The 12528-nt window shown below is 40.8% G+C and overlaps 1 protein-coding gene across 1 annotated transcript in view; it reads right to left on the bottom strand.

Annotated features, from left to right (window-relative positions):
• Rcor1 (REST corepressor 1) overlaps window positions 1-12528 on the bottom strand; it is an 86800-nt gene that overhangs the window by 71907 nt on the left and 2365 nt on the right. The gene's annotated exons all lie outside the window — the stretch shown is intronic.

The following is a 12528-nucleotide window of genomic DNA, read 5'->3' as shown; positions in this document are numbered from 1 at the left end:
AAGGGAAGGGAAGGGAAGGGAAGGGAAGGGAAGGGAAGGGAAGGGAAGGGAAGGGAAGGGAAGGGAAGGGAAGGGAAGGGAAGGGAAGGGAAGGGAAGGAAAAGATACTTACCTGACTTTGTGGATCACAAAGAAATGGTTTGATTTTTATTGTTTGGTTGACTTTTTGAGATGGGGTCTCATACCTCAAGCTAGCCTAGAATTCACTATATATCCCACATTAGCCTTGAACTTGCATCATTCCTTCTGCTTAGACCTCTCCCTAGAAGAAACCTGAACTATGTGATATAATTACTATCTTCCAGAAAATTTCACACTTTTAACATCAGGTAAGATTAACTCAGCTCTTTTCACACAAATAGTGTCCCGATTCTAGTGCTTTTTATTTTACTTTAGATTTCTTAATTTTATTTTATGCATGTGACTATTTTACCTGCCTGGTGCCTTCAGAGTTCAGAAGAGTACATCCAGTCCCCTGGAACTGGAGTTAGGGATGACTATGAGGCACCATATGGGTGCTGGGATCTGAACCTAGGTCTTCTGAAAGCACTTTTAACTAAACCATCTATCCAGCCGTTTCCCACGTTATGTTTAAAAGCAGAACATCAGGGGCTAAAAGTTAAGAACACACGTCACTCTTCCAGAGAACCTGGGGTTGATTCCCAGCAACAACATGGGGGCTGTAATCATCTGTAACTCCAAGTCCAGGGGATTCAATGCCTTCTCCTAGCTTTTGAAGGCACCAGGCATGTAGACAGTGCAGACATACATGCAGGTAAAATTTGCACACAAAATAATTTTTAAGAATTTCAGAAAAGCAGAACATCAGGCTGAGAAACTTCTATGCCAATGAGAGTAACACAGTCAGTGAGTATAGGTAATACAAAACAGAAATGCTCAAAATTCAAGAAAGACTTCTCATTCAATGAAATTTTTTTCTTTCTTTTTGCAGTATTGGGTCTTGTAGCCAACTCTTAAGTGCCTTACCATGAGCTATTCACCTCAGCTCTATCTACTCATTACTTGACAAAAACTTACATTTTGGATTGTGAGCCTAGCCTTTAACAGCTGAGCCTTCTCTCTGGCCCTACTTGACAAAAACTCAACTACTACCAGTCTCTGCCTGGAAGCATTACTGGGAACAATCAATAACACATATTTTGTATAGTATATGCATTCTATATAGTAGAAAAATAAACAAGAATGTCAAGATACCATGTTTTACTACAACACACAGTTTACTGCAAGATCCTGCTTGGGTGATGATGATGAACTCACATATGGTTTAACATGAAACCCAGGAAGCAGCCACAGCTATTACAGTAGTGAAATATGCACTAGTCGATTTTATCTTGTTATAGTATGATAATGTACCTTATGTTGATTTACATTTGAAGGAAGGAGGGAAGGAGGGGGCTCAGAATGCCCAAGCTGGCCTAGACCTTCCAAGCCCAACATTTTGTGTTTCTCTAGACTGACCGACACTGTTCAGTCTGTGTATGCGTTAAGTTTTAACAAATTTCAATTTTCTTTTCCCCAACCTAGTTTAGCATATCTCTGACTGGTCTGGCACTCACTATATTATCCTCGAACCCTCAACAATCCTGCCTCACTCAGCCTCTCAGGTACTAAGATTACAAGTCTGTACCACCACCCCATCTAATGTCAACTTCTTGTATGTTTGAATGCACAGGTTTCATCTATATCATCAATGTTCATGACAACTTTGCTTTAAGTTTTTCAGTTTCTCTAGGCTACACGGTTCACCTGTGTGCTTTTTCTAATTGTCACAAAAATCCAATCTACGAATCTGCTTGTAGGCCATGCAGTTCAACTGTACCACTCAAGGGTCAGCTGTACATACTACCCCGAAAAATACAGCACAAGTACTGACTAAGACACGTGTATGTACATTGGTTTCAATGGTGAAGGGAGAGCTTGAGTTCTGAAGGAAGAACGTGAGCAATATGAAAAGGAAAGAAATTTGCTGCAGAACAATACTACTGAGGTATCTGATTATATCTGTGAGATTATTTCATATCTTATTCAAAAAAAATCGTCTAGTTTTTTCGTTTCATTTTTGCTTTTAAATCAGTATCTTTCTCTGTAGCCTAGGTTGGCCTCAAACTTGATCAATATTCTTGCTTCAGCCTCTTAAAGTCCTGGGATCAGTGACATGCACAACCATCCCCAGCAAGAAAAAGACCTTAAAGTCATTTCACAGCTCAGGTTCAATGTAGTCCTGTACACCACACTCCAGAGGTGAGACAGAGATCTCTAATGTTAAAGAGCAGTCCACACTGCTAGACTTCAACCTTAAGTTACACAACCACACTAGCTGCTTGCTCCCTTCAAACAACCTCCAGTGAGGCTGGAGAGATGGTTCAACTAAGAGCAACTGTTACTTCTGCAAGGACCCAGGTTCAGGTCCAAGTACTCCACATGGCAACTGAATTTCAGTTCCAGGGAGTCTGATACCCTCTTCTGACCTCCTCCTCCACAGGCACACATGTGGTGTAAATACATACATGTAGGCGATATACACATAAAATAAAAAAAATACATCTTTAAAAATAAACCCTTCCAGTGCATTCTAAACTTTAAAGCTACCAACAATTTGCCTCCAGTCACCAAGCTAGATGCTTCCAATTTATCTAATTTCACTGCCAATTAGAAGAATTAAAATTTAACATGAAGCTAGCTTGGCAACTCTAAACATAAAACTCAACCACTATGGTGGTGGACACACCTTTAATCCCAGCAAAGGTAGAGGCAGGCTGATCTCCAAGTTCTAGTACAATAGCATTGTCTACAGAGTAAGTACAGGGCTACACAGAGAAACCCTGCCTTGAAAACAACATAGGTACGTAGGTAGGTAGATGGATGATAGATAGATAGATAGATAGATAGATAGATAGATAGATAGATCCTCAGTTACAATGAAACATGCCTATAATCCCCAAATTTAGGAGCCTGAATGTAGAGCATTAGAAGGCTAGCCTGAGCCACACAGGATGACCCTGCTTATAAATAAACAGACGCTCTATCTAACCATTTAGGTCACAAGGAAAGAACTAACCTATGGATACAACAAAATGTTGCTACCAAATGTTTTCCTTACGAGGTTTTCTGGTTTCATACTAGACTGAAAAATTGATATTAATGATTACCTTGTTAATAAGTTATTCCTGGCCCATTCTTAACATTGTCTCTTAAAGCTAATGACAACACTGAGTTAATAATGTACTGAACATTTCCAGATTGAACCATAACTAACTATTTGGGTTCTAAATATAGAAAATGAAGATAGTATCTTTCCCTGCTGTGATTTTGGGAAGGATTAAATGATCAAATAGTATAAAAACAAGTCTGGAACAAATGAGTGCTAACCTGACCTGGCCCTGACAGGTCATTACTTTGTTATTCTCCTGTTAGTGATGATAAGTTGCATCTCTCTATCCACACGCTCAGTCGTTCTCTTGTGCACCAGCGGCAAATGGTCAAGACAGCACTTTAACCCCTTCTGAGAAAATAACTGACCATTCCAGGAATCAAAGCCTTCACTTTAACCTCTAATATGCTACTATAATGCACGCGAGGCAGACAGACATTAAATCAGAGCTACTACCTGACACTGTAATTTGGGTCAACCAGTTAATAACATACCAACATAAACTGAAGAGGATTAGTTCTGAAAACACCAGAAGGTCTCAATTCTTGGAGACAGGCATCTCAGAAACCAAGAGTCCTACAGTGACACATTATAGGAGCTAAGCACCAACACCAGTATGAGTACAATCCCCAACCAAGGAAATATTTTTATTCCTTCCTAATCAAAGAAATTAAAATCCTCCCATAATCAAAATTATTATTATTTTGGTTTTTTGAGACAGGGTTTCTCTGTGGTTTTGGAGTCTGTCCTTGAACTAGCTCTTGTAGACCACGCTGGTCTCACAGAGATCCGCCTGCCTCTGCCTCCACTGTGCTGGGATTAAAGGCGTGCGCCTCCACCGCCAGGCTCCCATAATCAAAATTAAAAACAAAAACCACATATGCAACTATTAAAGATTAACATCCAAATACACGAACTTACTTAAACTGTTAAGGGAGGACCAAAAAAAATCAATCATGGTGGCATAGCTTAGAAATCTAGTTCTTGAAAAGTCAGGAGGAGGGTAGATTCAAGGCCAGTTTGAGCTATGTATGAGACACTCTTTTTTAAAAATAGACACCAAAAAGTCAGGTGGTGGCAGTGGATTCTTTTAATTCCAGCATTTGGGAGGCAGAAGCAGGCATATCTCTGTGAATTCGAGGCTAGTTTGTTCTACAAAGTGAGTTCCAGGACCATTGCTACAGAGAAACCCTGTCTCAAAACAAAAAACAAAACAACAGCAGAAAAAAAAAAAAAAAAAAAAAGAGCTACCAAAGAAGGGCATGCTAGACAACAAGAGAATGTTTCAAAACATAAAACAGAAGCTTAGCACAGTGTTTCACGCTTTTAATGCTAGCATTCAGTCAAGAAAAACAGGCAGGCCGGGCGGTGGTGGCGCACGCCTTTAATCCCAGCACTCGGGAGGCAGAGGCAGGCGGATCTCTGTGAGTTCGAGACCAACCTGGTCTACAGAGCTAGTTCCAGGACAGGCTCCAAAAACACAGAGAAACCCTGTCTCGAAAAACCAAAAAAAAAAAAAAAAAACAGGCAGATCTCTGTAAGTTCAGGCCAGCCTGAGCTACATTGCAAGTTCCAGGCCAGCCTGAGCTACGCAATGAGACCCTGTCTTCAAAAACTTCATTATTTAAAACATACAATAAAAATTACCAACACTACAGAAAAAACAGCAAAGGTGGGCTGATGAGCTGGCACAGCAGTTAGAAATATTGCTGCATGTGCCTGAAGACCTGAGCCATGACTCCAGAACCCACAGCAGAATCAATTTCTGAAAACTGTCTTCCTACCTCCACATGCCCTTGTTTACACACACACACATAATACAAATTTAGAAAATAAATAAAGAGGGGGCTGTAAAGATGGATCAGCAGTTAAGAACATCTGTTGTTCTTGCAGAGGATCTAAGTTTGGTTCCAAGTACCCACAAGGTAGTTTACAACTCCTACTACAGATGTATCTAGTATCCTCTTCTGGTCTCCATGGGTACCTACTTGCACACCAATGGTCATACATACACATGCAGGCAAAACACACATAAAATAAAAAAATAATTTTTTGAAATAATAAAGATACTCAATGGGCATGGTGGCACACACTTTAATGCCACACTTGGGAGGCAGGGGAAGGCAGAATCTCTAAGTCAGGCTCATCTACAAAGTGAGTTCCAGGACAGCCATGGCTGTTACACAGAGGAACCAACCCTGTCTTGAAAACAAACAAAAAGAGCAACTCAACCTCACTAATTTCGTATAATTAGGAAAATACAAAATAAAACAAAGAACCATGTTTCAAAAATTAATAAACCTAAGCCAGACCTGGTAACACACACTTTTAATCCCAGCACACAAGAGATAAAGAAAGGTAGATTGTTGAGTTTGAGGCCAGCAAGATCTACAGAATGAATACCAAGTCAGCCAGGGCTACATAATGAGATGTCTCAAAATGAAAAAGAAAAAAAGATATAACTCTAATACATGAAGAAAAGGAATTGGGGGCTGGACACAGTGGTGCACACCTGTAATCACAACACTCAGAAGGCAGAGGGAGGAGAAGTGGAGGCCACACTGGTCTATATAGCCAGTTCCAAACCAACCAGGGATACATGGGGAGTCCTTGTCTTTAATAATTTATTTACTTACTTATTTATTTGGTTTTTCGTGACAGGGGTTCTCTGTGTAGCTCTGGCTATCCTGGAACTTACTCTGTAGACTAGACTAGCCTCAAACTCAAAGATTTGCCTGCCTTGACTGCTGGAATTAAAGGTGTGCACCACCACCACCCAGTAAGCAGTCCAAGTCTCTAAAGGGAAAGAGGAAAGAAATCAAATTGCCTAACTACCTACCTGGCTAGCTTCAGAGTGTGTATGCCTTGTTTGAAAGGTATCAAAAATAGATGGACATGCACAAATAATTCTTTTTAGATAAAAACTAGAAAGTGGACAGAATGGTACATATATCTCTCATCACAAAAGATTCAAACAGAAAAAAAAAGACTGTCACAAAGTCAACCTGGTACAGACCATACTCCTACTTAGGATCAACAGTTCAAGGTCATCCTCTGCTATACAGCAAAGATAAGCATCTTGAGTTTGAGTTAGGAATCATCTTAAAATGAGAAAATATTTTTAAAAGCCAGAAAAGGTCTGGAGAGAGAACTTATTACACCTAAGTATTAACTAAAATATAAAAACATAATCAGGTGAGTGTAGTGGCACATAACTATAAACCCAGTACTTGAGAGAGAGCCAAGATCTTATTTCAAAAATCAATCTGGACTACACATCCAGGCCTGGTCTCAAAGCAAAAGGGCAGGTGCTGTAACTCAGGGGTGGAACATTTGCCTGGCATGAACAAGACCTTGGGTTTGATCCCAGCACCACAAAAAAATCAATCTACTAATCAAACAACATTCAGAGTTCTAGAATCCTTGAAGTATGCTGCTTAATTTCCCTTCTACAGGAAGTGGGTCCCCAAACAGTCCAAGCTGCCCGGAACCTTCAGGTCTTCTCCAACATCCATGTTAAAGAGAAGTTGCCCCAGCCAATGGCTGAGTCAGCAAGTTATCTAAACCCATAGTGATTCTTGTCCCTGCCCTCAAAAGTCCTGTTACAAGTGCCCTGCCATCTCAAGTCTCTCTTTCACAGGTGTCACAACCTGCATGCACAACAGGTCCTGGCTTCTTTCCTCATTATCCTCACAAGCATCTATCCCAATGAATCATTTGCACATCTAATTTTGTCTGCTTCTTGAGGGATGTAAACAATCACAGAAATAAATAATGCAACTCAATTCAAGCTAATAAATAAAATGAGGAGAAGGTACAACTTTAACTGGACCGGATATGGTTTATGTAACAATGGTCAGTCTCAGGGGAGAGCACTATTCCATTTGAAATGTTTTCTCTTGAACTCTGTTTGCTTTTGTTTTATGACTTATTTTATTTTTTAATTATGTATGTTGGAGGAGGGCATATGCCGATGAGACCAAGTGTTGGATTTCCCTGAAGCTGGGGTTACAGGTGGTCAGGTGGTTGTAAGCCACCGAGTGTGGGTGCTGGGAACTGAACTCTGGAGCACTATGCACTCCTAATGAATGAGTCGTCTCTCCAATTGCCCCGACTTATCTGATGTTCTGAAGCAGGGTTTCACTGTCTAGTGCAAGCTGGCCTCAAATTCATGACAATTATTCTGCCTCTGCCCTCCTGAATGAGAACTACAGACATGTACCACCACACCTAACTAATAATTCTGTATTCATAATTCTATCTTACCTGATGATGATTTGCAAAATAAAAAGGCACCATCAAATTATATATAATAACTATCTTAGAATTTCAATTTTTTTTTTTTTTTTAGTTTTTCGAGACAGGGTTTCTCAGTAGCTTTGGAGCCTGTCCTGGCACTAGCTCTTGTAGACCAGGCTGGCCTTGAACTCACAGAGATCCGCCTGCCTATGCCTCCCAGTGCTGGGATTAAAGGCGTGCGCCATCACCGCCCTGCAGAATTTCAATTTTTTTTAAATATTTATTTATTTATTTATTTATTTATTTATTTATTTATTGTGTATACAATATTCTGTCTGTGTGTATGCCTGCTGGCCAGAAGAGGGCACTAGACCCCATTACAGATGGTTGTGAGCCACCATGTGGTTGCTGGGAATTGAACTCAGGACCTTTGGTAGAGCAGGCAATGCTCTTAACCTCTGAGCCATCTCTCCAGCAGAATTTCAATTTTTAATAGTCTTAAAACTCTTCTCTTTCCAAAATTCTAAGCATGTAGAGTTGACTCACACTACTAACTGAACCCAATAACAAGGCCCTAAAACAATAAAACATAAGGTTTGGTTCAGATGGCCCTACCTACCTTGAGACAGTTTTAATGACTAGGAAATTAAAGACAAATATAGACCACTATAACTTTCCAGGCCTCTATTTCCCTCATGTAGAAACAGAATAGCTGCCAGGGTAGTGGCACACACCTGTAATCCCACCACTTGGGAGATGGAGGCAAAAGAACTAGGCCATCCTCAGTTCCACAGTGAGTTCAAGGCTAGTATAAGCTACATGAGACTGAGATGAAGGTGGGGCTCAGCAGGTAAGGACATTTGCCAAACCAGAATTAATCCTTGGGACCCACTTGGTGAAGAACATCAATTCCTGAAGGTTGCTCTATGACCTTCAAATTTATACACTGGATGGATTTTTTTTTTAAGTAATAGGGGGGAAGTGGTTATGGTAGTAACTCAGTAATAGAGTACCTGATCAGCCATAAGTTCAGTTCCCAGAAATAAAACAAAAAAACGTCAGCTGCCTACTCTGCACAGGCATAACACCTTTACAAGTCAGCTGACAAGGTAAAGTCAGTGCTAACCATAAACTCTGGAGGCAGACCTAAGAGGATGATGGCAATCTCAAGGCTGGCTGATGCTACAATAAAAGACTTCCTCGCCGGGCGGTGGTGGCGCACGTCTTTAATCCCAGCACTCGGGAGGCAGAGGTAGGCGGATCTCTGTGAGTTCGAGACCAGCCTGGTCTACAAGAGCTAGTTCCAGGACAGGCTCCAAAGCCACAGAGAAACCCTGTCTCGAAAAACAAAAAACAAAAAACAAAAAAAAAAAAAACAAAAAAAAAGACTTCCTCAAAAAGAATAACAGAAGTCTTACAGTGGGAGGCTGTCCTCGGTGGCAGAGCACTTGCACAGCATTTGTGAGGTTGATTCCCTGCACCTATCCCAATTCTTTCCCTTCATCATAATTTTAGCATGTCTGAACTACGATTAAAAAAAAAAACTAACACAGTATAAACTTTACTTATAACACAAGTCTAAGAAAGCTGAAGCCAACAGTACATCCTATCACTGTGTACCTCTGGCTAAAAAACTACAAAGCACATCATACAAATAACCAAAGAAATATAGAGGCCAGGGTTTGGGGATGTAGCTCAGTTAGCAAGTTCTTGCCTAGTATGTATTAAACCTTAGTTCAATTGTTAGCACCACATAAAACTAAGCTTGATCATCCCAGGACTATTAGTTCAAAAAAGGACCAGCGAAATGGCTTAGTGAACTTGCCACCGAGCCTAGGGACCGGAGTTCTATCACTGGAACTCACATAGTGGAGAGAAACAATTCTCACAAAGTTTTTGTGGCACAAGCGTGCACCCCCCCCCCACACACACAATATGCCAGAGCTGGAGAAACTATCTAGAAAAAAACAAAAAAGTGGGGGGTGGGGAGGAACCTTCACATTATTTAATAGAAAAACATTGACCATCAAAATAAGAGGTGGTCGGCAGGGCGGTGGTGGCGCACGCCTTTAATCCCAGCACTCGGGAGGCAGAGGCAGGCGGATCTCTGGGAGTTAGAGACAGAGCTAGTTCCAGGACAGGCTCTAAAGCCACAGAGAAAAAATAAATAAATAAATAAATAAATAAATAAATAAATAAATAAATAAATAAATAAATGAGGTGCTCCCCCTCACTCTTCCTTAAATGCTGAATCTAAGAGCATAACCTGACAAGTCTGGACACCACATATGGCAGCAAAATCTGAGTCCAAGGGGAGGCTGTGCGCTGAACTGTGTTTAACCCCATAGGGTCAAGACTGTCCTTGTGAACAGAGAGAAGGAATATTTCTCTAACTATGTTATTCATCCCTAACTATGCCAGGTCCTAAGCCTAGCCGGGGCCTTAGGTTCTAAGGACACGGAGCATTTCAGAACTATGGCACTCTATCCACCTCATCAGCTATTTGTGAGGGATGACACAATTAAATCCTCCTTGGACAAGGTAAGGCACTCTTAGTTTCAACCACTCTAGAAATTAGTTCAAGCTGAGGTCTACAAATAAGCAAAACAGGCTTTAAAAAAAAAATTATCATAAAGATAGGCTTGATGACTCATGCTACTGCGTAAGAAGCTGAGGCAGGAGGACTACAATGAGTGTGAGGCCAGTTTTTATTAAAAAGACTTTAAAAAAATGTCCAGCCAGGTAGTGGTGGCACACACCTTCAACATCTTTAGAGACAGATCTCAGTGAGTTCAAGGTCAGCCTGATCTACAAATCCTGTCTCTCCTGGGAGAGGAGTTTGTTCCATTCACACATCTTCAGGTATAGTGTTAGTTTGTTTGGTTGGTTGGTTTTTAAAGCTTTTCTGGCCAAATGTGGTGGCTCCTGCCTGTAACTCAGAATTCAGGAAGCTAGAGAAGGAAGATCACCAAGAGTTCCGGGTCAGCATGCCAGAGCTACTTGGGAAAACCATGTCTTAAAAAGAAGAGTGGCAGGGGAGGGGTGGCAGCTTTCTGCTCACTAAAACAGGAAGCAGACAAAATTTAAAAACAAGATGCTTTCAAAACTTAGCGGAAAAAAAAACTTAGCTGCAGAAGCAGGCAGATCTCTGGAAAATACAGCTGTACAGAAGCATGTAATTAGCATGGACAATCCCCAGCACCAGAAGGAAAGAACAATGCACTCATCAGGAAGAAAGAGCAGAAACAATACCTTTTTCCCTATCAATTTCTACTTTTTCTTTTTTTTTTTTTTTTTTTGGTTTGAGTCAGGGTCCTCTCACTGAACATGGATGCAGACATCATGTGTGACCATGCCCCCCTTTTTCACGTAGGTGTTAGAAATTTGAACTCAGGTTCTCTTGCTTTCATAACAAGTACTCATGCCCAGAGTATTTCCCCAGTCTTGTTTCTGTTTCTGGGGTTTTTTTTTTTTTTTTTTTTTTTTTTTTTTTNCGAGGCAGGGTTTCTCTGTGGCTTTGGAGCCTGTCCTGGAACTAGCTCTTGTAGACCAGGCTGGTCTCGAACTCACAGAGATCCGCCTGCCTCTGCTGGGATTAAAGGTGTGCGCCACCATCGCCCGGCATTGTTTCTGTTTTTAAGAAAGGCCCTTGAGCTCATTAGCCTGCCTCAGCCTTCCAGGTGGTGGGATTACAAGTGTATGCTCCCTTACCTGACACCCCAAATTTCTTATAAGTTCATAAAGACCCTGTCTTATAGTTCTGGAGAAATGGCTCATAAGTTATGAGCACTGGTTGCTCTGAGAACCTGAGTATGATTCTCAGCACCCATAGGATACTAACATCCATCTCTAATTGTAGTTCCAGGGATCTTGCGCCCTCTTCTGACCTCAGAAGACACTGCACACATGTGGTACACAGACATTAAGAGCAGGCAAAACACACACATTTCAAAAAAAAAAAAATGGATGGGAGGGGGAAACAAAGGAAGGAGGCAGATCTCTGAATTTGAGTCTAGCCTGGTCTGTGGAGTGAGTTCCATGGTCTCAGAGCTACACAGAGAAACCCTGTATTGGGGATGGGATCAGGAACAACTGTCTTGTGTCTTGTGTCTAAAGGCAAACTGGTGTAAACAAAGATGCTGCACCATTTCTGTTCTAAAATACAAGTCTCAGTCAGGTTTGGTGGCACACACGTTTAAAACCAGCACTCTGGAACCAGAACAGGTAGAGAGCTCTGTGATTTCAAGGCCAGCCTAGCCTACTTAGTACATTCCAAGGACAGCTAGGGCTACTAGACCCTGCCTCAAAATAAATCAATAAACAAACAAACAAGAAAAAAAAACAGCAAGATTCTTTTGATTTTACATTAAATGAAAGTACATGCCAGGCATGGTGACGCGGGCTTTTAATCCCAGACTTGGGAGGCAGAGGCAGGCAAATATGTGAGTTCAAGGACAGCCTAGTCTACAAAGGGAGTTCCAGGATAGCCAGGACTGTTACACAGAGAAACTGTGTCTCAAAAAATAAAACAAACAAACAAACAAAAACCCCCCCATAAACACAAGATGAAAAATCACTTAAAAATAATAAACAAATGTGTCCAAGTGCTCAGATTGACAAAACAAGGTATGAAATAATTCCCTAACAGTTAAATTCCTTTCCACATTAAAATAAAAAATAGGAAATTTAGAAATGTCAATGTGAATGATGAACTGGCAACAAAGCTATGCATAAGAACATTTACAGTGCTTTACTTCCTAGTCTATTAAGACTCTAGAAAATATATTCCCCATCAAAAGTCCAAAGACAAGCTGAGAATGTAGCTCAGTGGCAGAGTGCTTGTCTAGCATGTTTAAGAGCCTGGGTTCAATCCCAGCATGGCAAAAATACATAAAATTAACTATTACATCCTGAACTATACAATATGTACAAGATCCAAAAAAATATTAATAACCAAAGTAAGTCCAAAGGTGCTTTAGTAGGATGATGGCAAATTTAAGTCAAATTTGGGCAACATAACAAATTTCAAATCAGCCTGGAGTATAAAGACACCCTGTGTTGCCAGGTGGTGGTGGTGGTACACACCTTTAATCCAAGAGAAAGAGAGAGGTGGATGA

The sequence above is a fragment of the Alexandromys fortis genome, unplaced genomic scaffold (assembly GCF_014885135.2).
Source record: "Alexandromys fortis isolate MF-2015 unplaced genomic scaffold, M_Fortis_MF-2015_v1.1 scaffold_91, whole genome shotgun sequence".
Classification (NCBI taxonomy): Eukaryota; Metazoa; Chordata; class Mammalia; order Rodentia; family Cricetidae; genus Alexandromys; species Alexandromys fortis.
The sequence above is the reverse complement of the archived record's forward strand: the minus strand, read 5'-3'. Positions and strand labels throughout refer to the sequence as shown.